The following is a 25,355-nucleotide window of genomic DNA, read 5'->3' as shown; positions in this document are numbered from 1 at the left end:
TCCCGGAGGGGACTGGCTATCCTTATGTATTTTAGGTACCGAGTATAAAATCGGTACCATTGGGAACTTTGTGATCAAGGCCTCATTCTGGGCAGGTGTTAAGTCCCCATCCTTAACGGCAAGTGATAAGGTATTATCAAGTTCCTTTTTAAAGGAAGCAGTGGGATCGGATGGCAATTTGCGATAGATGTTAATATCTGATAGTTGGCGGTCTAATTCAGAGATGTAATCATGGACATTTTGTACCACGATTGCTCCCCCTTTATCCGCCGGGCGAATAACTATGTCGTCATATTTACTGAGGTTGGTCAGGGCTTGCCACTCTGCTTTAGATAAATTTGAATGTAGGTGTGTATCTTGTTGGATGGCAGTTTGAACTTGATGACCCACAGTTCTCGAGTAGGTTTTGATAGACTGATTCTGAGATACGGGATCAAATTTAGACTTGACCTGAAGAGCCGGTGGTAACGACGTGATGTTAGGTGTTGTTGATGAATGTTGGAAGAAGTATTCTTTTAAACGAAGTTGGCGTTCCAATTTATATTGCTCAACTTTCCAATTAAAAGGGTCTAACTTAGTCGTAGGAACAAAGTTAAGTCCCTTTGATAAAACTTGTAATTCCGTAGGAGTGAATTGACGGTCTGACAAATTGAAGATCATCTCCGTTTGGAGTATGTTGTTCTTCTTCCTCGTCATCCTTTTGCATTGCCCACCTCGCCTCGTGAATTCGCGCCTGGGTTTGCTAGTTGTGCCCGCGTTCGAACCCCTAAAGGGGGGCGACCTTGGCTTGGAGTTTCAGCTTCGCTGGCCGTCGCTGTTCCCTCAGTGGAGGAGTCTGTATCCAGATGGTGTGCATTGAAGCGATTGAATGGACGTCTCCTTGAGGGTCGTTTAACTGTTGAGGTACCAGAAACCCATGGGTAAACTTGTCTTTTGGTGTAGTCATTGTTGACTATATCCAATTTATTCCGTTTGTACGAAATTAAATCTTTTTGATATTTGTCGAGTTGAACAGATAGTTTTTCGTACCAGTTAGTTGAGGTATCAGACTGTAAGGTTGATTTATGGGTGGTCTCAAAGGTCTCTATTTGTGTCCGAATAACCTCTTGCTCCCGTGTAACTTCTTCGATGACCAAAAGAATTAAGTCATAGGAGCATTTATTTAATATGGAGACCCATTTCTTGCAAAAAGCCACATTAAATCTTCCTATGGTAGGAATGTTTTTAATGCGGAAGCCCCTGGGTATTTTTCCTTGTCGATGGTAATCAGACAAGGTTACTCCATGATAATAAAAATCTATTTCTCGACGCTTCAGTTTGAATAATTCCCTAAATAGATGAATATTGTCCGGTGTTCCACCGGTGGCAGCCAGGTTTTCCTTGAAGCGTATATTAGTTGCATCGATGTCAGAATAACTGAACGTTTCACCTGGTGTTAAATCTACAGCTGCCAGTAAATCCTCCAATTCTGTGTCAGTGTGTGTCAACATCGTGGACTTATACAGAGCTTTCCGTGTAAATAATAAGAAAAGTGGTGAAAGTGTTAATGTCCAATGGACATGTGCTGTAGTGCTCCACAAACAAAGAAGTCCAGACGTATAATATTCCTGGGGCGGGTGCCCTTGTATGGCCACAAACCTGCACGGTCTCAGTGGTCAAAATATAGAAATACAAAGTCCACGGCACTCCCAAATCCCGAAGGTATATGCAATTTTGAAATAGTAATGCCGGTGCCCTCCCAATGGTAAACAGCGCTGCTGTGTCCAGTGATATATATTGCAGAAACAGGCGGCACTCTCGGCGTTAGGAATGAAGACAGACAGGCAAGTCTGATGTTTCAACGTTTCAATGTCAAAAGCGGCATTTTCATCAGGATAAAATAACAGAAGGTACTACCGGCATTACTATTTCAAAATTCCATATACCTTCGGGATTTGGGAGTGCCGTGGACTTTGTATTTCTATATATATATATATATATATATATATATATATATATCCATAGAAATGTCCGCACTCACGTCCAAAAAATCATCACCATGGGGTGCTGCTCATGATAACCCCGAAAGGGTTTCACATATACCAGGTGTGTTGGAAAATCCAACAGAGGGCACTCACCAGTCCATAAGAGTATAAAGGTTTATTGATACATTATAATCACCAATAGTGTGTCGACGTTTCGGCCCCTAGGGCCTTTCTCAGGACAATCAATGGAGACATCCAAACAGCATGCCAATTACACACATAATGACACTGCCTACCGGGTCCCCTTATATAGCCCATCAAATATCAATCAACAATGTAATCAACCCAAATAGGATACCTGCAGTGTGATTCAAAAACCCCCCGTTATGTATATAATATAACATCCTGGACTCACAGAGCAAGCAAGAATCAAAATGCATATCACCGAGATATGTCATTATTCAAACACAGGAGACAGCTGTGAACGCTGCGCCGCGCGTCCGGAGCTACCGGAAATACGTCATCCGTATCGCGCGTTACCATGGCTACAGAGTTGAACCCATAAGCGTCACCGGTAACCATGGTAGCGCGGCGCACATTTTAATGATGTGCTAACCGCGCACTAGAGCGTGTCATACTTGCTATTCGTAGCCAGGGTAACCACATACAACTAGAGATTACAAAACCCGGAAATGCTAAAAAAACGTATAAGTCTAGATTGCGCTCTATGTTGCTCCCCACAATAACTAGACCCAAATTAGATTAGGGTTCACACCTATATCGCAATGTGACCCAAAAGTTAAACTGCCCTAATATCATACATGTATGATGTGGTATACAAAATATGCCGCACTCCAATAGTTTGCATAGTATATATAAAGCAGATTATAAGCATAGTAATTACTTCACATTGAGAGAATTAACTCAATATCATATAGGCTCTATATCAGTAAATCACATGATATCAGACTGTATCAATAAAAAACTAGAATACAAAGACAGGGTAATAATACTGCTCATAGGCTGCAGATATATAGACAGTACATTAGGATTAATCAGTTTATCAATATCTATATCATAACAAAGGTATTATCAATCCCAAAATCCCTCGGCAGAATATCACCGATAAGATGTGGGGATCAAACATGAAACCATTAAACCTAATAGCATAGCACATAATCAAAGATGATGCTACAGAAGAGGACCCGGCAGAAACAATACACCCAATAGTACCCCCAGATTAAAATTTCAATATATGGTGATCACTGTCACCAACACCAAACCAATATACCAATAAAACAAACAATAATATAAACAGTAACCCTGTGCCTCTAGGGAAAGGGGTCAAAAGTTGACCTCTGTTCTACACTACTTAATGAATGAATATGTTAAGTGGATTGTTCTCATTAAGCCCGCGTGGAGTTATGGTGTCCAGTCTATGAATCCACCTTGCTTCACACTCTTATGGACTGGTGAGTGCCCTCTGTTGGATTTTCCAACACACCTGGTATATGTGAAACCCTTTCGGGGTTATCATGAGCAGCACCCCATGGTGATGATTTTTTGGACGTGAGTGCGGACATTTCTATGGATATATATATGGATCCCTAGCTATGAGCCAGGATTTCTTTGTCAAGCACCCGTTACTCTATGATGAACCTTTTGGATTGGTGACTATATTTGATTCTCTATTCCTTTTTCAGTGGGACATTTTAGTATGTCGGATGCATAGCATGCTGGCATTATGAGCCACCTAGTATACCTATATTTCTAGGTGTTTTAATATTTAACATTTAATATAGCCCTGTGCCTCTAAGTTTTGTCCTTACCAGTGCCAGACTACAGTAATAACATCTAATTTTGTGTGATATTCTCTATCTTTCTCTTCTCTTCTCTTACTTCCTTCCTTTCTTGTTGTTTTAAATATTATTGAATATGTCACAAGCAGGGACTAATGTGGTCGATGATGACTTATTGAGAATAGCTGAGAGTAATTTTTTATCGCTCACAGATGATGACGCTGAGAGAATATATTTTGACCATGTGGAATTTACTGAATTGCCTGCTGAAACTTCAGCTGATTTATATACAAAGTTGTTAAGAATGAGGAAACGAGAAATCGATCTTGTTCTACATGGTCAATTCCTTAGCGAGTACCATCGAGCTAAAAGGATACCTAGGGGTTTTAGGGTACAGAATGTACCCACACTGGGCCGTAACAACCCAGCGTTCTGTGCCAAATGGTGCTCGGTCCTCAATAAGTGCTCATCTGACCTTATTTTATTGGTCATTGAAGAAGTTAGTTCCGAATTGAAGAAATTACGAGGAGAGATTGAAACATTTAAGGGATTATATATTAAGAAGCTGACAACTGATAAAACTGAACCATGGCTTGAACGTTTGAAAAGCCAGATTGATGCTTATCAGCAGGAATTATTACAGTTTAAAAGGAAAAAACTTGAAACCGTCAATACTGACTACAAGTTACATACAGTGTACAGATGGCTAACAGGTAATCAGGGTGATACTAGGGGGAGACGGTTTTTCCGCCAATATAGACCTAGAGATGCCACACAGGGAGGTGCAGTCTCGGCACAATCTTCCTCTGACGGTGAGACGACTGACTCCAATGATGGTAGACGATTTAGACAACAACATTTTTTAGAGACAGGTACACATGTATATCCCCCCTTCAGAAGAAGAGGCGGGTCCGGAGCCACCAGAGGCGGGGTGGATACCATAAGAAGAAGTGGCAGGAAACCCAAGATACCAACCTGATTTTTAACCTTTCATCTCATACCCTTACTGAAGCTGAATCATCGGTTCTATCACTAGGTTTATCATTTATCCCTACCACTACACACGATGCATTTTCGTGGTCAGTTGATAATTATAAGTTTAGTCGTAAACTACGCCTTAGAGAACAGTTTGGTACCACAACTGTACGAGAGCAGGTAGCTCCATCCAAATGTAAGAAACCAAGCCAATATGATCCGATTTCCTATAATGCCAGTATTAAGACCTTCACTAGGATGGCTGAAATTGACAAACAATCTAGTACCATCACAAAACCCAAATACTATAATATGTCTCCAGCCCAGAGGGAAGCACTTAAATCCCTTAAGAATAATAAGGATATCACCATTCGCCCTGCTGACAAAGGCGGGGCAGTGGTGATACAAGATTGGGTACAGTATGATAGGGAAATCCGATGTCAATTGGCTGATAATACCACATACAAGCGTTTAAGTGGGAATCCAACTAATAAGATCAAAATACTTATTGATAATACTATTGATTTGGGGCTACAGGCAGGGTGGATTGACAGTGATACAGCTGGATATTTAAAAGTTGAACACCCTATAACACCTATTATTTATACACTGCCTAAAATCCATAAGCGGCTTGAAGATCCTCCGGGTAGACCGATTATATCGGCCCGGGGGTCTCTTTTACAGCCCCTGGCAGTATATGTGGACCAATTTTTACAACCCTTAGTGTTGAATACCACTAGTTATGTTCGTGATACTACTGATTTTCTTCTTAAGATTAAGGATCTTGTAGTTCCTGACGGTGAAGTTTGGTTAGTAACCCTTGATATTCAGTCGCTGTATACAGTAATACCACACAGTGATGGCATTGATGCTATTAGGCGACATTTGATTAAAGCAGCTCACAAACAATCTCCTATTGAATTTTTGACCAGCCTGGTTGAACTGGTTTTGAAGCAGAACTATTTTTTGTACGGTTCTACATTTTTTGCCCAAGTAAATGGCACGGCCATGGGGTCTAATTTGGCGCCGGCATACGCCAATTTATATATGGCCATATATGAGCGTAATTATATCTTTCGCCAATTTGGACATAAATGTTTAATATATGTTAGATTTATTGATGATGTTTTTTTGCTGTGGTCTGGCACTGGGGACGAAGTAACTAAGATGGTTGAAACGCTTAATGCGTTAGATGAACCAATTAGGTTTACTGTTAACATGGATCTACACTCTGTAGACTTCTTAGACGTAACTGTGTGGAGGGAGGGTCCTCGACTGTGTACCACTTTGTTCCGTAAGCAGACGGATAGGAACACATTGCTACAGGCTACGAGCCAACATCCTCCCACTCTGAAGGAAAGTCTACCGATTTCCCAGTTCCTGAGGGTACTCAGAATTAATTCCTCTAATGAACTTGCTCAGCTACAGATTGATGAGATGAAGTCCAGGTTTATGCAACGAGGGTACTCACCTAACACACTTGAGAGATGTATCAAGAAAGCATATCATCGGTATAATCATCCAAAAGATAAAGTACCTAAGAAGGCTACTGATAATCGGATGATACATGTGAGCACATATGATCATACTTCACAGATTACCAAGAAGATATATGAAAAGAATTGGCCACTTTTAACTACTGATCCAAGTTTGAAATTACGAGGTATTAAACCCCCGATGTGTGCATATAAACGAGGTCCCAATCTGCGACAACTTTTGATGCGTCCCACTTTGCAACCAAATGTGGGACCATCGAGTTGGTTGCGCTCTGGAAGGACCGGATGCTTTAAGTGCAAGGGGTGTACCACATGTAATTCCATGGTCAGTGGTAAGGACTTTCGCCATCCACATAATGGCACCAAAATCTCCATCAAACATAATGTGACGTGTACCAGTGCTTTTGTGGTTTATATAATTATCTGCCCCTGCGGACTCTACTATACAGGGATGACTAAGAGATCCTTTAGGGATAGGATGGCAAATCACAGATATTCCATCAGACAAACCATTGAATTGGGCAATACTGACAAACCAGTTGCTAAACATTTTCTTCTTGCTAATCATCAAGTAGCTGCATTGCGTTGTATGGTCATTGACCACGTTCCTGAACCCATACGGGGTGGAGATCGTATTCTAACTTTAAAAAAGTGTGAAGCAAGGTGGATTCATAGACTGGACACCATAACTCCACGCGGGCTTAATGAGAACAATCCACTTAACATATTCATTCATTAAGTAGTGTAGAACAGAGGTCAACTTTTGACCCCTTTCCCTAGAGGCACAGGGTTACTGTTTATATTATTGTTTGTTTTATTGGTATATTGGTTTGGTGTTGGTGACAGTGATCACCATATATTGAAATTTTAATCTGGGGGTACTATTGGGTGTATTGTTTCTGCCGGGTCCTCTTCTGTAGCATCATCTGTGATTATGTGCTATGCTATTAGGTTTAATGGTTTCATGTTTGATCCCCACATCTTATTGGTGATATTCTGCCGAGGGATTTTGGGATTGATAATACCTTTGTTATGATATAGATATTGATAAGCTGATTAATCCTAATGTACTGTCTATATATCTGCAGCCTATGAGCAGTATTATTACCCTGTCTTTGTATTCTAGTTTTTTATTGATACAGTCTGATATCATGTGATTTGCTGATATAGAGCCTATATGATATTGAGTTAATTCTCTCAATGTGAAGTAATTACTATGCTTATAATCTGCTTTATATATACTATGCAAACTATTGGAGTGCGGCATATTTTGTATACCACATCATACATGTATGATATTAGGGCAGTTTAACTTTTGGGTCACATTGCGATATAGGTGTGAACCCTAATCTAATTTGGGTCTAGTTATTGTGGGGAGCAACATAGAGCGCAATCTAGACTTATACGTTTTTTTTAGCATTTCCGGGTTTTGTAATCTCTAGTTGTATGTGGTTACCCTGGCTACGAATAGCAAGTATGACACGCTCTAGTGCGCGGTTAGCACATCATTAAAATGTGCGCCGCGCTACCATGGTTACCGGTGACGCTTATGGGTTCAACTCTGTAGCCATGGTAACGCGCGATACAGATGACGTATTTCCGGTAGCTCCGGACGCGCGGCGCAGCGTTCACAGCTGTCTCCTGTGTTTGAATAATGATACCTATCTCGGTGATATGCATTTTGATTCTTGCTTGCTCTGTGAGTCCAGGATGTTATATTATATACATAACCGGGGGTTTTTGAATCACACTGCAGGTATCCTATTTAGCTTGATTACATTGTTGATTGATATTTGATGGGCTATATAAGGGGACCCGGTAGGCAGTGTCAGTATGTGTGTAATTGGCATGCTGTTTGGATGTCTCCATTGATTGTCCTGAGAAAGGCCCTAGGGGCCGAAACGTCGACACACTATTGGTGATTATAATGTATCAATAAACCTTTTTTTTTTTTTTTTTCCTCCATTGCTCGCTTCCACTCCACCATGTGTTTTTCCTGTAATGTTTACCTCCACTGATTGCACACCTTTCCATTGTGCCCTACATGCAGGGTACATCATACTACAACATAAGCATCAGTTTTCCCACATTTGACCTTGGCCCTTGTATGGCTCACCTCCCACAGTGTAACCTCCAAAGTGCGCCCAACATGGCTGCCCCATATGGTACACTTGTGGATTGGATGAAAAATACATAGGCCTGATGGTTTTGATGGAACCCTACTCTGAACTGTAGGATTCTGAAATCACCCCCATTTTGTGTCATCACTTCTAGGGGTGGACTATCCCACCCTGGGTAATCCTACGCCGAGCACCTAATATGGCTGCTGCACCTGGTACCTTGTGAGGGTGGAATACACAACCCTTGGAAGTTATTACCCAAAATGCCTGCACCAATCCTGCGTTATGCTTTCTGTGGGCTTAAGGTTTTCTTTTATGTCTGTTGCTTGTCAATTGTTGTATTACTCAAATCCTCTGTATCATGTGCATTGTTTTTGATGTCTGTAAAGCGCCTTGAGTCCTGTTGGAGAAAGAGCGCTATATAAATAAAATTATTATTATTATTATTATTATTATACTCTTATGGACTGGTGAGTGCCCTCTGTTGGATTTTCCAACACACCTGGTATATATATATATATATATATATGTATATATATATATATAGTTATCACAGAAAAGGAATCCGGGAAGCCGCACTGACACTCTCAGAAGTAAGATCCAGGTGTCCGGTCAATAAAGTTAATATAACATCTCATATCCACGTAGCAACATAGACAGGACCAGCACACTGTAATTTTGTCAAAATGCCGTATTTACTCCATATAAGTGAATAAAGATACAAGGCTCGTCATATACTCATCGTTTGGCAAGCACAGGGAAACACAGTAGACCTCCCAAACAGCCGTTTTCGGACTTAATCCATCATCAGGGGAACAGTAATCAAAGTGCCATAGTGCGTTGTGCAAAGAATGCCTGTATAAAGTGCCAAAACCATGTTCACTTGTGTGCTCTATTTAAGCACACCTAATGACGCTTACCTGCCACACCTGAAGTCACCGTCATCACTCCCCGCCGCTCAGAACTATCTCCCCGCCCGGCCGGGACCCACCGCCGCCGGAGCGCACGCCAATGACCCACATGGCCGGAAGTCCGGGTGCGCGACACGCACGCGTCGCCCAACCGGAAATCCGGACCCGTGGAACGCACCACCTGCAACTAATGCCTCTATAGAAACGTTTATGAGGCTTGTACGGAGTGAAACTTTATCCTCCATACAAAACACTAGGCTACGGTTCTCTAATATGTCTAGACAGGAAACGGAGGCTGTTAAGAGCCTACGTGACAATCCAGGAATAGTCATACGCCCCGCCGATAAGGGCGGGGCGATTGTCTTAATGGATAGACAGGATTATATTGATGAGATATCACGCCAACTCTCTGACGTTACATGCTATAAACTTCTGCCCGGTGATCCGACTGAGCATTTTAAGAGAGAGATTGATTCCATCATTCTCTTGGGTAGGTCTAATAACTGGATTGATGAAATGATGGTTGACTTTTTGACACAAGAATTTCCTATAATCCCGTTAATTTACATGCTACCTAAAGTGCACAAAACGCTAGATAAACCTCCGGGTAGGCCCATAATATCCTCGAGGGGATCTTTGGGTCAACCTATATCCCAGTACATTGACCACCATTTGCAACCGGTGGTCCAGACCACACCTTATTACATCAGGGACACTACAGACTTTTTGTGTAAATTAAGAGCCACCGGTCCACTGGTACCTGGATGTATACTGGTGACACTAGATGTCACTAGTTTATACACGAATATTGGTCATGAGGAAGGCATTGCTGCTTTCAGAAATGCTGTTGGCCACAGTCCACAGTATGAAGGTCCACCATTGGAATTTCTAATGTTATTGATTGAAGTGGTTCTTCATAAGAACTACTTCTTATTTAATAATTCATTTTTTTTGCAGCTCAAGGGTACGGCGATGGGGTCTAATATGGCCACATCCTACGCCAATATTTTTATGTACCAGTATGAGTTATTACATATCATGGGCGATCCCATATTTTCACGGCATATACAGTTCTATGTACGTTTTATTGACGACTTATTCATGCTGTGGACTGGTGGACAGAAACTATTAGATGATTTTGTTGATAAGCTTAACAAATTACCGGGATCTATCAAATTCACCAGTGCCAGTAGTGATGTTGAGATTAGTTATTTGGATGTTTTGGTGCGCATACAACATGGGACATTGACGACTGGCATGTATAGGAAGCCCACTGACAAAAACTCTCTCCTGCTTGCGTCAAGCTTTCATCCGGTAGCGTTAAAGAAAGGACTACCGTACTCGCAACTGATTCGGGTCGCAAGAATTGTCTCTGATAGAGCTGCATTACCTGAGGCCCTACAATCTATGGGTGACAAATTTGTTGATAGGGGTTATGATGCAAGGGAAGTGAAAGAGGCGATAACCCGTTGTTTGCAACTATCCCGGGAAGAACTATTGAAACCCCAACAGAGACCAAAGAGTAATAGAATGGTGTATGCCAGCACATATTCGATTTCCTCAAGTAAGGCTCGTCAATCTATCTTGAAACACTGGCATATATTGCAGACCGATCCAGTGATGAAACACTTCTGCGAAGAGACACCTTTATTTGGCTACCGTCGTAGCCATAATCTGAAAGAGGAGGTGACCTTTTCCGACATCAGCCCCAGAGTGGGTAGGGGTAACAGATGGCTGCAGTTACAAAAGGGTGCCTTTAAGTGCCATGGCTGTGTGAATTGCAGCTTTATGATGACAGGAAAGACATGCAGTCATCCTACTAAAGGAACAGTGTACCCGTTACGATGCCGGATGTCGTGTGACACTAAATTTGTGACATATATGATCCTTTGTCCCTGTGGGAAAATCTATATAGGGAAAACGATACGGATGTTGAAGGAGAGGATAGCCATGCATAGATCCTCTATAAAAAAGGCGTATCAGAAAATGGATGGAAGCACGCCACCGGTGGCTAGACACTTTGTGGCCATGGGACACAAATTAAGTGAATTTAAATTTATGCCTATAGACCATGTACCACCTTTGAGAAGAGGAGGAGATAGGCATAGACTGCTATTACAACAGGAATGCCGGTGGATTTACATGCTGGATGCGATGGTCCCTAATGGACTAAATGAGGAATGCTCATTTGCCTCTTTTTTGTAGGACTGGCGCTGGTGATAGATTGAAGATCCCATTAGCGATATATGGTTATGTATAATGAACAAAAATGTTGATTCTGGGCTTAATTAATAGGTTGTTTCGTTATCATTCTCCATGTTTTAGATAGTACATGATGTTAGCTCCGTTAATACTATCCTGCATCGTGGTATCTTATGGTTTTTCCCCCCTTTTTCTCCCGATATTGAATGGTGACATCCTATTAACCTATGGACCTGATGCAGGATAGTATTGAGGGGTGTTCACTTAGTTAGTTAGGTGGTGAACACGGTTATGGTGTTTTATATGTTATTCATATACTGTTATAGACGCAATCTGTGGCACCGGGTCCCGGGCATGCACCCTGGTTGCTCAGAATGTGGTTGCCTTGCGGGGCTGGTGGCTGCGCCGTCGGTGGAGCGCATGATGCGTTCCACGGGTCCGGATTTCCGGTTGGGCGGCGCGTGCGTGTTGCGCACCCGGACTTCCGGCCATGTGGGTCATTGGCGTGCGCTCCGGCGGCAGTGGGTCCCGGCCGGGCGGGGAGATAGTTCTGAGCGGCGGGGAGTGATGACGGTGACTTCAGGTGTGGCAGGTAAGAGTCATTAGGTGTGCTTAAATAGAGCACACAAGTGAACATGGTTTTGGCACTTTATACAGGCATTCTTTGCACAACGCACTATGGCACTTTGATGACTGTTCCCCTGATGATGGATTAAGTCCGAAAACGGCTGTTTGGGAGGTCTACTGTGTTTCCCTGTGCTTGCCAAACGATGAGTATCTGACGAGCCTTGTATCTTTATTCACTTATATGGAGTAAATACGGCATTTTGACAAAATTACAGTGTGCTGGTCCTGTCTATGTTGCTACGTGGATATGAGATGTTATATATATATATATATATATATATATATATATATATATATAAAAGAAAGAATACCTTAGATGCGCTACCACATATAATGAGGAGATATATCCTTGATACCCTTATAACGGATACACTTCTGCTTTAAAATACATTAATATATTTAAAATATTTTATTCATATAGGGTAGACGTAGGAAAATCATTATTCTTCTAATAACCAACATGGATTCCTCAGAATAACTTTAGCACCAGATAGATCCTCTAATAGATGTACTTTATGAAAGTATCATGCACTTTTCATTCAATAAATTGGACTCAAAAAGGAACTTGTAATACAAGGTGTCTGCTTTCTCCCTCTGTTCAGCAGCATACAATAATTATTTGCCTATGTCTATGTGGATTAAGTTTACTATCAAATTGATTACCGATTTACACCCCCGAAGAAGTCCGTTAAAAATAGGATTTTAATACCTACCGGTAAATCCTTTTCTCTTAGTCCGTAGAGGATGCTGGGGACACTTCAAGAACCATGGGGTATAGACGGGATCCACAGGAGACATGGGCACTTTAAGACTTTCAAAGGGGTGTGAACTGGCTCCTCCCTCTATGCTCCTCCTCCAGACTCCAGTTATAGGAACTGTGCCCAGGGAGACGGACATTTCGAGGAAGAGGATTTATTGTTAAACTAAGATGAGATACATACCAGCTCACACCTCAAGCACGCCGTACAACATGGCATTCATCAACGCAAGTCAACGGCATGAACAACATCAGCAACAGGCTGACTATAAATGTAACACTGAAACAAAGGGGGGTGATAGAGTCTGCACAGGATCTCTCAATCTGAAAATTTACTAATTTATTTGATATAGGATAAACCTAAACTATCACGTTAACCAACATATGGCCATGTAATTGAATAATTCATGCCAGGCACTAGGTTGGTGGTGCTCCCCGAGGTAGTTCAGTAAACTAGTACAGAAAAATTGTATGGTTCCTGTATAGTACAAGGAATACTAATAAAAGTTATATTTTAAATACCATAATATTACACAATTTACTACAAAAGTGTGCCCCAGAAAAGACGTGTAGTCTTTCTTTTTTTCTTCCTTGGCTCCTGTACTATACAGGAACCATACAATTTTTCTGTATAAATGTAACACAACAGGAGTGTAACCATAACTAACAACTGCAGATACAGTACGCACTGGGACGGGCGCCCAGCATCCTCTATGGACTAAGAGAAAAGGATTTACCGGTAGGTATTAAAATCCTATGTTCTCATACGTCCTAGAGGATGCTGGGGACACTTCAAGAACCATGAGGTTTATACCAAAGCTTTAGAACGGGAGAGTGCGGATGACTGAGCAGCACCGATTGACCAAACATGAGGTCCTCATCAGCCAGGGTATCAAACTTGTAGAACTTCGCAAAGGTGTTTGAACCCGACCAAGTAGCCGCTCGGCAAAGTTGTAATGCCAAGACCCCCTGGGCAGCCGCCCAGGACGAGCTCACCTTTCTGGTAGAATGGGCCTTCACCAATTTCGGTAACGGCAATCCAGCCGTAGAATGAGCCTGCTGAATCGTATGACAGATCCAGCGCACAATAGTCTGCTTGGAAGCAGGAGCCCCAATTTTATTGTGAGCATACAGGACAAACAGAGCCTCTGTTTTCCTAAACGGAGCCGTTCTGGCAACATAAATTTTTAAAGCTCTTACTACATCGAGAAACTTAGATTCCAGCAAGGCGTCAGTAGCCACTGGCACCACAATAGGCTGGTTCAAGTGGAATGATGAAACCACTTTCAGCAGAAACTGCTGACGAGTCCTCAATTCTGCTCTATCTTCATGGAAGATCAAATAAGGGCTCTTGTGAGACAAGGCCGCTAATTCAGACACCCGCCTTGCAGATGCCAAGGCCAACAGCATGACCACTTTCCAATTAATGAATTTCAACTGTACCTCCTGTAAAGGTTCAAACCAATGAGATTGAAGGAACTGCAACACCACGTTAAGATCCCATGGTGCCACAGGGGGCACAAAGGGAGGTTGTATGTGCAATACGCCTTTCACGAAGGTCTGAACTTCTGGAAAGGAGGCCAATTGTTTTTGGAAGAAAACCGATAAAGCCGAAATTTTAACTTTAATTGAGCCCAACTTTAGGCCCGCATCCACACCGGCTTGTAGAAAATGGAGAAAACATCCTAACTGAAATTCTTCGTAGGAGCTTTCTGGGATTCACACCAAGACACGTATTTTCTCCATATACGGTGGTAATGTTTAGACGTTACTCCTTTCCTGGCCTGAATAAGAGTGGGGATGACTTCCTTGGGAATACCCTTTCGGGTAGGATCCGGTGTTCAACCTCCAAGCCGTCAAACGAAGTTGCGGTAAGTCTTGGAACACGCACGGCCCCTGCCGTAATTGATCCTCCCTCAGAGGAAGAGGCCAGGGATCTCCTATGAGTAATTCCTGAAGATCTGGATACCAAGCCCTCCTTGGCCAATCTGGAACAATGAGGATTGCTTGAACCTTTGTTCTTCTTATGATCTTTATCACTTTTGGAGTGAGTGGAAGCAGAGGAAACACGTACACTGACTGAAACACCCACGGTGTCACTAGGGCGTCCACTGCTATTGCTTGAGGGTCTCTCGACCTGGAAAAATATGTCTGAAGTTTCTTGTTGATGCGAGACGCCATCATGTCTATTTGAGGAATTCCCCAAAGACTTGTCACTTCTGCAAAGACCTCTTGATGAAGACCCCACTCTCCTGGATGGAGATCGTGTCTGCTGAGGAAGTCTGCTTCCCAGTTGTCCACTCCCAGAATGAAGATCGCTGACAGAGCGCTTGTATGTCTTTTCGCCCAACGGAGCACCTTTATGGCCTCTGCCATTGCAGCTCTGCTCCTTGTTCCGCCCTAGCGGTTTGTGTACGCCACTACTGCTATGTTGTCCGACTGAATCAAGACGGGCCGATTGCAAAGAAGATGTACCACTTGCAAAAGGCCGTTGTGAATGGCCCTTAACTCCAGAACATTTCTGTGTAGACACATTTCCTGGCTGGACCATTTTCCTTGGAAGCTTTCCCCCTGCGTGACTGCTCCTCAGCCTTGGAGACTCTCATCCGTGGTCAAAAAGATCCAGTCCTGGACCTCGAACATGCGTCCCTCTAGGAGGTGAGAGCTGTGTAGCCACCACAGGAGTGAGATCCTGGTCTTGGTGGACAGGGTTATCCTTCGGTGCATGTACAGATGGGACCCGCACCACTTGTCCAATAGGTCCCACTGAAACACTCTCGCATGGAATCTGCGAAACTGAATGGCCTCGTAGGCCGCCACCATCTTCGCCAGCAACCAAGTGCATTGATGGATCGATACTCTAGCAGGTTTCAGAATTTGTTTGACCAGGTTCTGAATTTCCAGAGCCTTTTCCACCGGAAGAAAAACTCTCTGTAATTCTGTGTCCAGAATCATTCCCAAAAACGACAGCCATGTCGTCGGAACCAACTGCGATTTTGGCAAGTTTAGGAGCCAACCATGTTGCTGCAGAATTGTCAGGGAGAGCGTAATGTTCTGCAGTAATTGGTCCCTGGATCTCGCTTTTATCAGGACATCGTCCAAGTACAGGATAATTGTGACTCCTTGTTTGCGCAGGAGAACCATCATTTCGGCCATTACTTTGGTGAAAACCCTCGGAGCTGTGGATAGACCAAACGGCAACGTCTGAAATTGGTAATGACAATCCTGAACTGCAAACCTCAGGTAAGCCTGACGTGGAGGATAAATGGGAACATGTAAGTAGGCATCCTTTATGTCTACCGACACCATAAAATCCCCCTCCTTCAGACTGGAGATCACAGCTCGGAGAGATTCCATCTTGAATTTGATTTTTTTAGGTAGAATTTGAGGGATTTGAGGTTCAGGATTGGTCTCTCGCAGCTTCCTTAAGGTAGACTGCAGCATCCCTGATATGACCTAGTGTCAGAAGAATGCTATCCCTATCCAGGGTATCCAATTCAGATGACAAGTTATCTGCCCATTTTTCGATAGCACTACTCACCCACGCCGATGCAATGGCTGGTCTGAGCAGTGTACCCGTGGAAATATAAATGGATTTCAATGTATTTTCCTGCCTACGATCCACAGGATCCTTTAGGGCTGCCGTGTCAGGGGACGGAAGAGCCACCTTTTTGGACAGCCGTGATAAAGCTTTGTCCACAATGGGGGGTGACTCACATTTTTCCCTATACCCAGAGGGAAACGGATACGCCACTACAATCCTTTTGGGAATCTGAAACTTTTTGTCATGCTTTTCCCAAACCTTTTCACAAAGCGCGTTCAGTTCATGAGAGGGAGGAAATGTTACCTCAGGTTTCTTCCCTTTATACATACAGACCCTAGTATCAGGAACAGTAGGGTCCTCAGTGATATGTAATACATCTTTCATAGCCACAATCATGTACTGAGTGCTCTTTGCCAGTTTTGGATCAAATCTGGCATCACTATAGTCGACACTTGAGTCAGTGTCCGTGTCGGTATCCGTGTCTGCCAGCTGGGCAAATTAACGTTTTTGTGACCCCGAAGGGGTCTGGGCTTGAAACAACACATCCTCTACGGATTTCTTCCAAGCCTGGTTCTGAGACTCAGATTTATCCAATCTTTTATTAATCAGAGCCACATTTGCATTCGAAGCACTCAAAACATTAACCCAATCCGGTGTCCGCGGTGCCGACAGGGTCACTCCCACAGCCTTTTGTGTCCCTAACACAGTCTCCTCCTGGGAAGAGCACTCCGCCTCAGACATGCCGACACACGTGCACCCACCACACGCAGATACACTAGGCCTACAGGGGTCAGACCTACAGTAAAGCCTGTCAGAGAGACACAGAGGGAGATATAGCCAGCTCACACCCCAGCGCCCAAAACCCGGTCTGAACACTACAGACAATGTCCCAGACCTGCAGCGCTTTTATAAACTAATATAATGCACCAAAATCGCTGTGCCCCCCCCCCCCCCCCCCGTTTTTCACACTGTTACTTGTACAGCAGTGTGAGGAAGGACCAGTGTCTCTGCAGCCTTGTGAAGAGAGAATGGCGCCGGGCTGTGTGCTGTGAGGGCTAAGCCCCGCCCCCATACTGGCGCGCTTCAGACACGCTCATTTTTTAAAACTTTTTACACTGGCGGGGGTCCGGACAGCGCCCAGGCACTATGTCCGCTGTTGCCAGATACAGATATGAGGTGTATATGCTGCCCCGGGCGCCCCGCGCCCTGCAGTGCTGTTGCGTGTGGGAGCATGGCGCGCAGCGCGGCCGCTGTGCGGTACCGCAAAGCCGTCACTGAAGTCTTCTTTTCTTCTTCTACTCACCTGTCTTCTGACTTCTGGCTCTGCAAGGGGGGTGACGGTGGGCTCTGGGAATGACCCCCTAGTGTCCTGTAGCCAAAGAAGCAGAGCCTTTAACTCACAGAAGTAGGTCTGACTTCCCTCCTCTAAGTCCCACGAAGCAGGGAGACTGTTGCCAACAGTGCTCCCTGAAAAGAAAAAAACCTAACACAAAGTCTTTTCCGAGAAACTCAGTAGAGCTCCTCAGTGTGCATCCAGTCTGCCTAGGCACAGATTCTAAACTGGAGTCTGGAGGAGGGGCATAGAGGGAGGAGCCAGTTCACACCCCTTTGAAAGTCTTAAAATGCCCATGTCTCCTGTGGATCCCGTCTATACCCCATGGTTCTTGAAGTGTCCCCAGCATCCTCTAGGACGTATGAGAAAGGACGAAACGCGTTGGATCATCTACAGACCAGCCTGCGAACTCTGTGGGGCAATCCACCTTATGAGCTCATACCCGCAAGGGTAGGTGGACACAAATTAACATCATAACCTCACGAACAAGCAGGTTTTATATTATAATTGCATACAAAATTAATTGTATCTAATGTATTGTATACTATTTATGTGAAAATTATATATTTCTTTGTTCACCTAATATGAATAAAATATTTTAAATATATTATTGTATTTTAAAGTAGAAGTGTATCCATTATAAGGGTATTAAGGATATATCTCCATATTATATTTGGTAGCTTTCTTCTAATTATTCTCAGTCCCTACTAGCAGGGGACTACCTAAAGGGTGTTGCTATATAGTTCCTGGCGCATGAAATAGGGTATTGTTTGTGTATATATATATATATATATATATATATAAAATTTATTTGTATTTATTTTATTTTTTTACATAAGGAAACTCCTCAGCACCATGGATTTGTATTCTAGTTATCACAATGTATTTAGCTTTCAGTATGACACTTCCCACACTTTGATATACTGGGGTGTCCACTCCGGCCGTAAGTAGAAAAAGGCGGTGGTAAATCGCCTCAGAAAAGTGCTATATATAAAATAGGGATAGGGTGTTTGGAGTGACCTCTGGTGTTGTGTATTTCATAAAAAGAATATAAAAGAATGTAAAAGTATATAATATTCATTTATTTAAAACATTAAGAGACAGCAAGATGTTAAAAAATTTCAAAAAAAGAGAGAATACCACACAAGATAAAAAGAAGGTTTAAAAAAATGGTTTCTTTAAAAAATATTTAAGTATCCAATCAGTGTACAACATATAGGGGATAGAAAAAGATTGCAAAAAATGAACAAATAAAGTGCTTATCTGTACAGGTGAGGTATGTTCAGGATTACCAACGCGTTTCATCCTGTGGACTTTGTCAGGGGATGGAGAGGGGCCGAGATTAAGCTAGTATTTATACCCTGTTCAATTAAGGAATAAGGGGATGACCTCACTTCCTGTCCAGAAGTGGGAATGCAGATAATAATAGATTATGTATCCGTTTTTGTATTTAGACTACACATAAGGCAAGAGGGGACAATGATTAACAAAAACATATTGAAAGAATGTAAATATTCAGTTTATATAACCTATAAATACACTATGAAATGTGAGAGAATGGGACTTCCTGTCCCATTTTCGGGAACGTCACTTCCGCCCTCTTCTGGTATCCCCTGGGGCGGACTGGGCATGTATGTTCAGTAATAGTTCCATTTCCGCATTCCATGCTCGTAGAATGCACGTGTGTTTCCGGCGGCATACTCCTGGTGTTCGTTTGTTGTGTTCTATTGCCGGAAGTTTTCCTATTCAGATAGTAATAGTGGCAGACATTTTGTTGAATATACCATCTGTTACACTGTATATTTAATGCAGGGAGGTCTGTCCACCATTTTCTGAGAGTCCAATTCATAGTAATAGGCTCTGTGTTCACTCCGGCGCATATATAAAATGGGGAAATTATAAGGAATCGTTTCAGTGTATGATAAGGGCGCAATTAGTAAATTGTACAATAAATCTTAGCCACATATTAATGTTCATACTGTAATACACAAAATACTATATAGGCTTTCAAATTTGATTAGTTATTAACCTATTTGATGCATTATTTAACATTATAGTAATAAAGTGCTGATAATGTTCTCATTATGGGCTATGTCTAATATGTAAGTATCAACTTAGGTCATATGTGCATCACCCATAAATGGCCTACAACTCCCGGTCATCTCGAGTGGTCCCCCATCCTAGTACTGACCAAGCCCAACACTGCTTTGCTTCCAAAATAGGACGAGATTGGGCGTGCGTATGGTTGTAGTGATAAGGGTGATGCACATATGACCTAAGTAGAAACTTACATATTAGACATACCCCATAATGGCAGTAACACATAGACATATATAACTGTAACAGAAACATCTGAGCTATGCCTGATTATATATGGAACATTGTGTAGAATTTTGAGGGGAAAAATGAACTTACTCCATTTTGGAATAAGGCTGTAACATAACAAAATGTGGAAAAACCAAAGCGCTGTGAATACTTTTTGGATGCACTGTGTATGTGTGTGTATAAATATATATATATATATATATATATATATATATATATATTTTAATAATATTTATTCGAGTTTTAGGGGTTCAGAGCATTTTTCTGCACCTGGGCCCACCACTCACTAGTTCCGTCACTGCTCTTCTCATGCTTTGCACAAACTACTATGAACATTTTCATATTAGTAGTGTTCTCTTTAAAAGTCAAAATTTGTCACTATGTATATCAAGAAGGTAGAAAGCACACATTTAGTTATGCATAAAAATGTGCAGTTTTTACATTAGCTACCCAGATTGTTTTGCCTGTGACAGCTGCCAACACTACATAGCAGTGAAACTAAGGTGTAAGGGCTGCTGGACTGGATAATACGTATGTACTGTGCAGTGGGGTTGGGGCCTCGTTACCAGCGGCCGGGATCCCAAAGGTCAGCATCCCGACGCCAGGATCCCGACCGCAGGTTCTACTCCCACTCTATGGGTGTTGTGGAATAGTCTCTTCTATTCGGCATGCTGACTGTTGGCATTTTGAGTGGCCGGGATGCAGGAGGAGTTATTGTGACCGTCGGTCACATAACTACATCCCGTGCAGTGTTATATATTTGCAGTATCATTATATAGTGATAGTGAGACTTGCAAGTATTGAAGTACATTGTGATATTATGTTACTGTTAAATCCTGCAGATTTATTGCAGTTCCAGCTTTGATTTTGCTAACCTTGAAATATTTTGCAGACAATGTTTTGTTCTAAATCCATTATTTTTCAAATCTGGTCCTTCAAGGCCATTAACAGTGCATATCGTTCTGTTGTCCTCAACAAATATTTCACCAGATCTCGCCTAAGAATGGGTACCTGAAAATATAAAGTGCCACCTGGATGTATACAGTGCAGTGGTTTTCAAATTCGATCCTCAGGACCCCAAACAGCTCACGTTTTCCAGGTCACCTATCAGGTGCACAGGTATAGTCATTACTCACTGACACATTCTAATAGATCCACAGGTGAAGCAAGTTACTTCACTTGTGTTTCTGTGAGGAGACCTGGAAAACAGGCAATGTTTGGGTTTAAGAAACTGTAATGTAGTGGGTACCACAGCAAACATCCCTGGATGAGCTGTTAAATACAATTGGGCATCACTTAATTTCTTATTGCCGCAAAAAGCAGTAATAACAGATAATAATTATTGAGTATAAAACCCGAAAATTAATAAATATGCCCCAGAATCAGAATTAAATAATTAGTACCAAATGGTATTTTATGTTAGAAATACATTGGGGATAAACCCCTGGTGTCCCCCAGCACACCGAGCTGTACCTGTACCAAGACATGAAAGACTATATATATACATATAATAGAAATCCAGAGGTCTTAGTTACATACAGTTTGCAAACGTATGATAAGCCACCAGGCCCCGACAAGGCTCCTCTGATGCTGGTGGTCCCTAACTCTAGGTCTGGGCCCGGGGTGCAGAACCCCATAAACCGGCAAAGGCCGGCTACCCCAGGGCAGCACAACGCGAGAAGGTAAAGTGTTAGTATGTGTTAATAAAAGGAAAACAAAATCTATATACAAAAATTAATATACTAGTGAGAGTGTAATTAAAAGACCAGAAGGATTAATAAATGTGTTAAGGGGGTGCTAAATAAGATCTCGCAGTGTGCTACCCCAGAGCAGTCCAGCCCCACCAATCCAGGGGGTACCGCACCCCAGACCCACCCCAGGTACTAATAATAATAATAATAACAACCCTTCCGGGTAATATAACATTACGCCACATGATAATGGCATCTGAGCAAATGTATCCGAATTGAGAGCTAACTCACCTGAAGATACTCCCGGGATCTCCAAATGGCAATACAGAGACCAGCATGCCCTCCAAACACTGGTCCCATCCAAGCCCCTCATACTGACAGAACAAAATGTAAGTTGCTCAAATCAATTAGGAAGTACAATTCAGGTGCATGAAAGGGAGGGCGTAGTCTGGCTAGAAATACATTGGGGATAAACCCCTGGTGTCCCCCAGCACACCGAGCTGTACCTGTACCAAGACATGAAAGACTATATATATATACATATAATAGAAATCCAGAGGTCTTAGTTACATACAGTTTGCAAACGTATGATAAGCCACCAGGCCCCGACAAGGCTCCTCTGATGCTGGTGGTCCCTAACTCTAGGTCTGGGCCCAGGGTGCAGAACCCCATAAGCCGGCAAAGGCCAGCTACCCCAGGGCAGCGCAACGCGAGAAGGTAAAGTGTTAGTATGTGTTAATAAAAGGAAAACAAAATCTTTATACAAAAATTAATATACTAGTGAGAGTGTAATTAAAAGACCAGAAGGATTAATAAATGTGTTAAGGGGGTGCTAAATAAGATCTCGCAGTGTGCTACCCCAGAGCAGCCCAGCCCCACCAATCCAGGGGGAACCGCACCCCAGACCCACCCCAGGTACTAATAATACTAATAGTACTACTAATAATAATAATAATAATAATCTCGTAGTCCGTAGTGGATGCTGGGCGCCCGTCCCAAGTGCGGATTGTCTGCAATACTTGTATATAGTTATTGGTTAACTAAAGGGTTATTGTTGAGCCATCTGTTGAGAGGCTCAGTTATATTTCATACTGTTAACTGGATATAGTATCACGAGTTATACGGTGTGATTGGTGTGGCTGGTATGAGTCTTACCCGGGATTCCAAATCCTTTCCTTATTGTGTCAGCTCTTCCGGGCACAGTATCCTCACTGAGGTCTGGAGGAGGGTCATTGAGGGAGGAGCCAGTGCACACCAGGTAGTCCTAAAGCTTTCTTTAGTTGTGCCCAGTCTCCTGCGGAGCCGCTATTCCCCAGGGTCCTTATGGAGTTCCCAGCATCCACTACGGACTACGAGAAATAGATTTACCGGTGAGTAAAATCTTATTTTTTAAGTGCCACACTGCAACCCAGCACACAGCAGCTTGTGCCAGGCTGAAATAATACAGATACCAGATAGTAGGATCTTAAAGTGATAATCCAGGTGGTGGATAATCCTGGATTATCAGATTAAGTTCTTACTATCTGGACTCCCCTTTGGCCATAAATGGACAATTCCTAAGGCTGACAGCACATCAAGGGATGATTCCAACTGGTCTGGTAATATTGCTGACTGTTATTATTTGGTGGAGGTCCTAGCCTATAAGGACTCATTTACAGGAACCTTTTTGGTGGATTGGCTGAATTAAAAAAATATTTCAATTGGTTGGCAGCTTAATTCAAACAATTTCTATGGCGTTGTTTACATTTTATTAGCTCTTATCCATATGCATACCCTTTTATATATATATTTTTGAATGTTTATCTGTAAATAAATTGTTTATTTTTTATTTTAACAAACCATCCAGATTATTTATATCCGCACAGTCAGCGCTGGTCTCTGTATTGTTTCTGCTGTATCTATTTAAGGGAATTTGACCATCCCTATACCAGCGGCTGCTGACAGCGCACTTGTATATAGCTATACAATTTGTGCCAGTCTGAGGAGAAAATCTGCTGCTGCTGCCAGGTAAGGGGCGTGGGACCTGTAATTAGTAGCCAAATCGGCACCCCTGAGTGAGCCTTAAACTCTGGCACTGATTAGTGCCTAGTGACTTCCTTCTATAGGGAGAGATTTCAAATTTAGAGCTAACATAATGTCACATGTGTGTTCCTATAGTATCCACAGCCACCTTGAGACAGAGTCACCTGTAGCTGCAACCTAGGGAGGGCACAGCCGCAGCAGCAGAGGGAGAGAGGAGATGCCGACTGTCCCCACAGAAGCCAGGAAGAGGGCCTGCTGAAGCCAGTAAGATGGAGCCAGGCTCTGGAATGCTGTGGTACCCTCAGAAAACCAACTGAACCATCTTTAAACTATCATATTCATATAACGTAAGACCATTCCACATTTATACTCATATCTCCAGTCTTGCCACCCTTCTACCTTCCTTCTTGTTGCACGGAGTTCTTCACTTTTTACATAAAAAAAAAAAAAATATGCAGTATATGTCTAAGGTTATGTAACACAAGCAAGAGAAACACTGTTATGCATTGACAGCTATTCCAGGTCATTAATTCTGTGTTACCCATAACAAAACTTATTCAGTCTCAGCCTGCAGAAGATCTGGAATTCCCATTTGCCTGCTTTAAACGTAGATTTCCTAACATGCACAGGCTTTGAATGGTAAATCATTTAAAGAGTTGACATGGTAAGTTCAGATAGTGACAAATGTGCAAGGATGAATCTCTGCATAAATGAGCTCTGACATTCTAACAGCACCAAAGAGAATTTGTTGGCTACAGTTTAATATGAATCTGAATGTTATAACTTCTATTATATTGTGTCTGAAAAGTACTTTGCACAAGGTTTGCCCTTGGAAAAATGTCAATGAATAAAATAAATAACATGAAAGTTGATCCATACAACAATTCTTTTGTCTAATTATGACTGAAGGCAATGTTTAGATGGTCCTTAGGGAAAAAAATGGAATTCACGTCATATCCACTGACAGTTCCCTAGCAATTAAACAAAGTTAGTTTTATCACAGGATAACATAGATGTACAGTAGGTTCATGGTTTATGCACAAGGCAAATTTACAGTAATAATATGAAAAGCAGTCAATGGGTCTACAAGCTACACATGGTCACATTGATTACCACTACCACTGACACACAGTACTAGTGCCATGGGTTGGGTATGATTTGCCAGCATTCAGGAAGCCGGCGGTCAGAATACCGATAGCAGCATCCTGATGTTCAGAATCCCGACAGGAGAAGGTAAGTATACTTACATTCCCACCCTGGACCCCTGACACCCCTCTCCGCAGCCTAAGACTAACATTCCCTTCCTTCGCTGCCTAACCCTAACCCATGGTGCATAAACGTAACCCCCCCTTCCCACAGCCTAAACTTAACCCTCCCCTCGCAGCCTAACTCTAACCCTTCCTGGGGGGTGCTTATACCTAAACCCCCTCCCCGCAGCCTAATACTGAACCCCCAGGGTGCTGCCTAACCTAACCCTAATCCTCCCCCCGAAGCCTAAACCTAACAACCCTCCTTCCCATGGCTTAGTGCTTACCTTTCCAGTGCAGCGGTGTGTGGATGTTCAGAATTCTGGCGTCGAGCTGGAGACC

At 42.6% G+C, this 25,355-nt stretch overlaps 1 long non-coding RNA gene across 1 annotated transcript in view; it reads left to right on the top strand.

Moving 5' to 3' along the window:
• The window catches only part of LOC134911408 (uncharacterized), a 69,481-nt gene extending 44,858 nt beyond the window's left edge, over positions 1–24,623 (top strand). Inside the window, exon 4 of the long non-coding RNA XR_010176542.1 lies at positions 23,902–24,623. This is a non-coding gene — a long non-coding RNA (uncharacterized LOC134911408). The remainder of the gene's footprint in view (positions 1–23,901) is intronic.
• Positions 24,624–25,355: the final 732 nt, after the last annotated feature.

The sequence above is a fragment of the Pseudophryne corroboree genome, chromosome 4 (genome assembly GCF_028390025.1).
Source record: "Pseudophryne corroboree isolate aPseCor3 chromosome 4, aPseCor3.hap2, whole genome shotgun sequence".
Taxonomy (NCBI): Eukaryota; Metazoa; Chordata; class Amphibia; order Anura; family Myobatrachidae; genus Pseudophryne; species Pseudophryne corroboree.
Note: the sequence above shows the minus strand (reverse complement) of the source record. Positions and strands in the feature narration are given on the sequence as shown.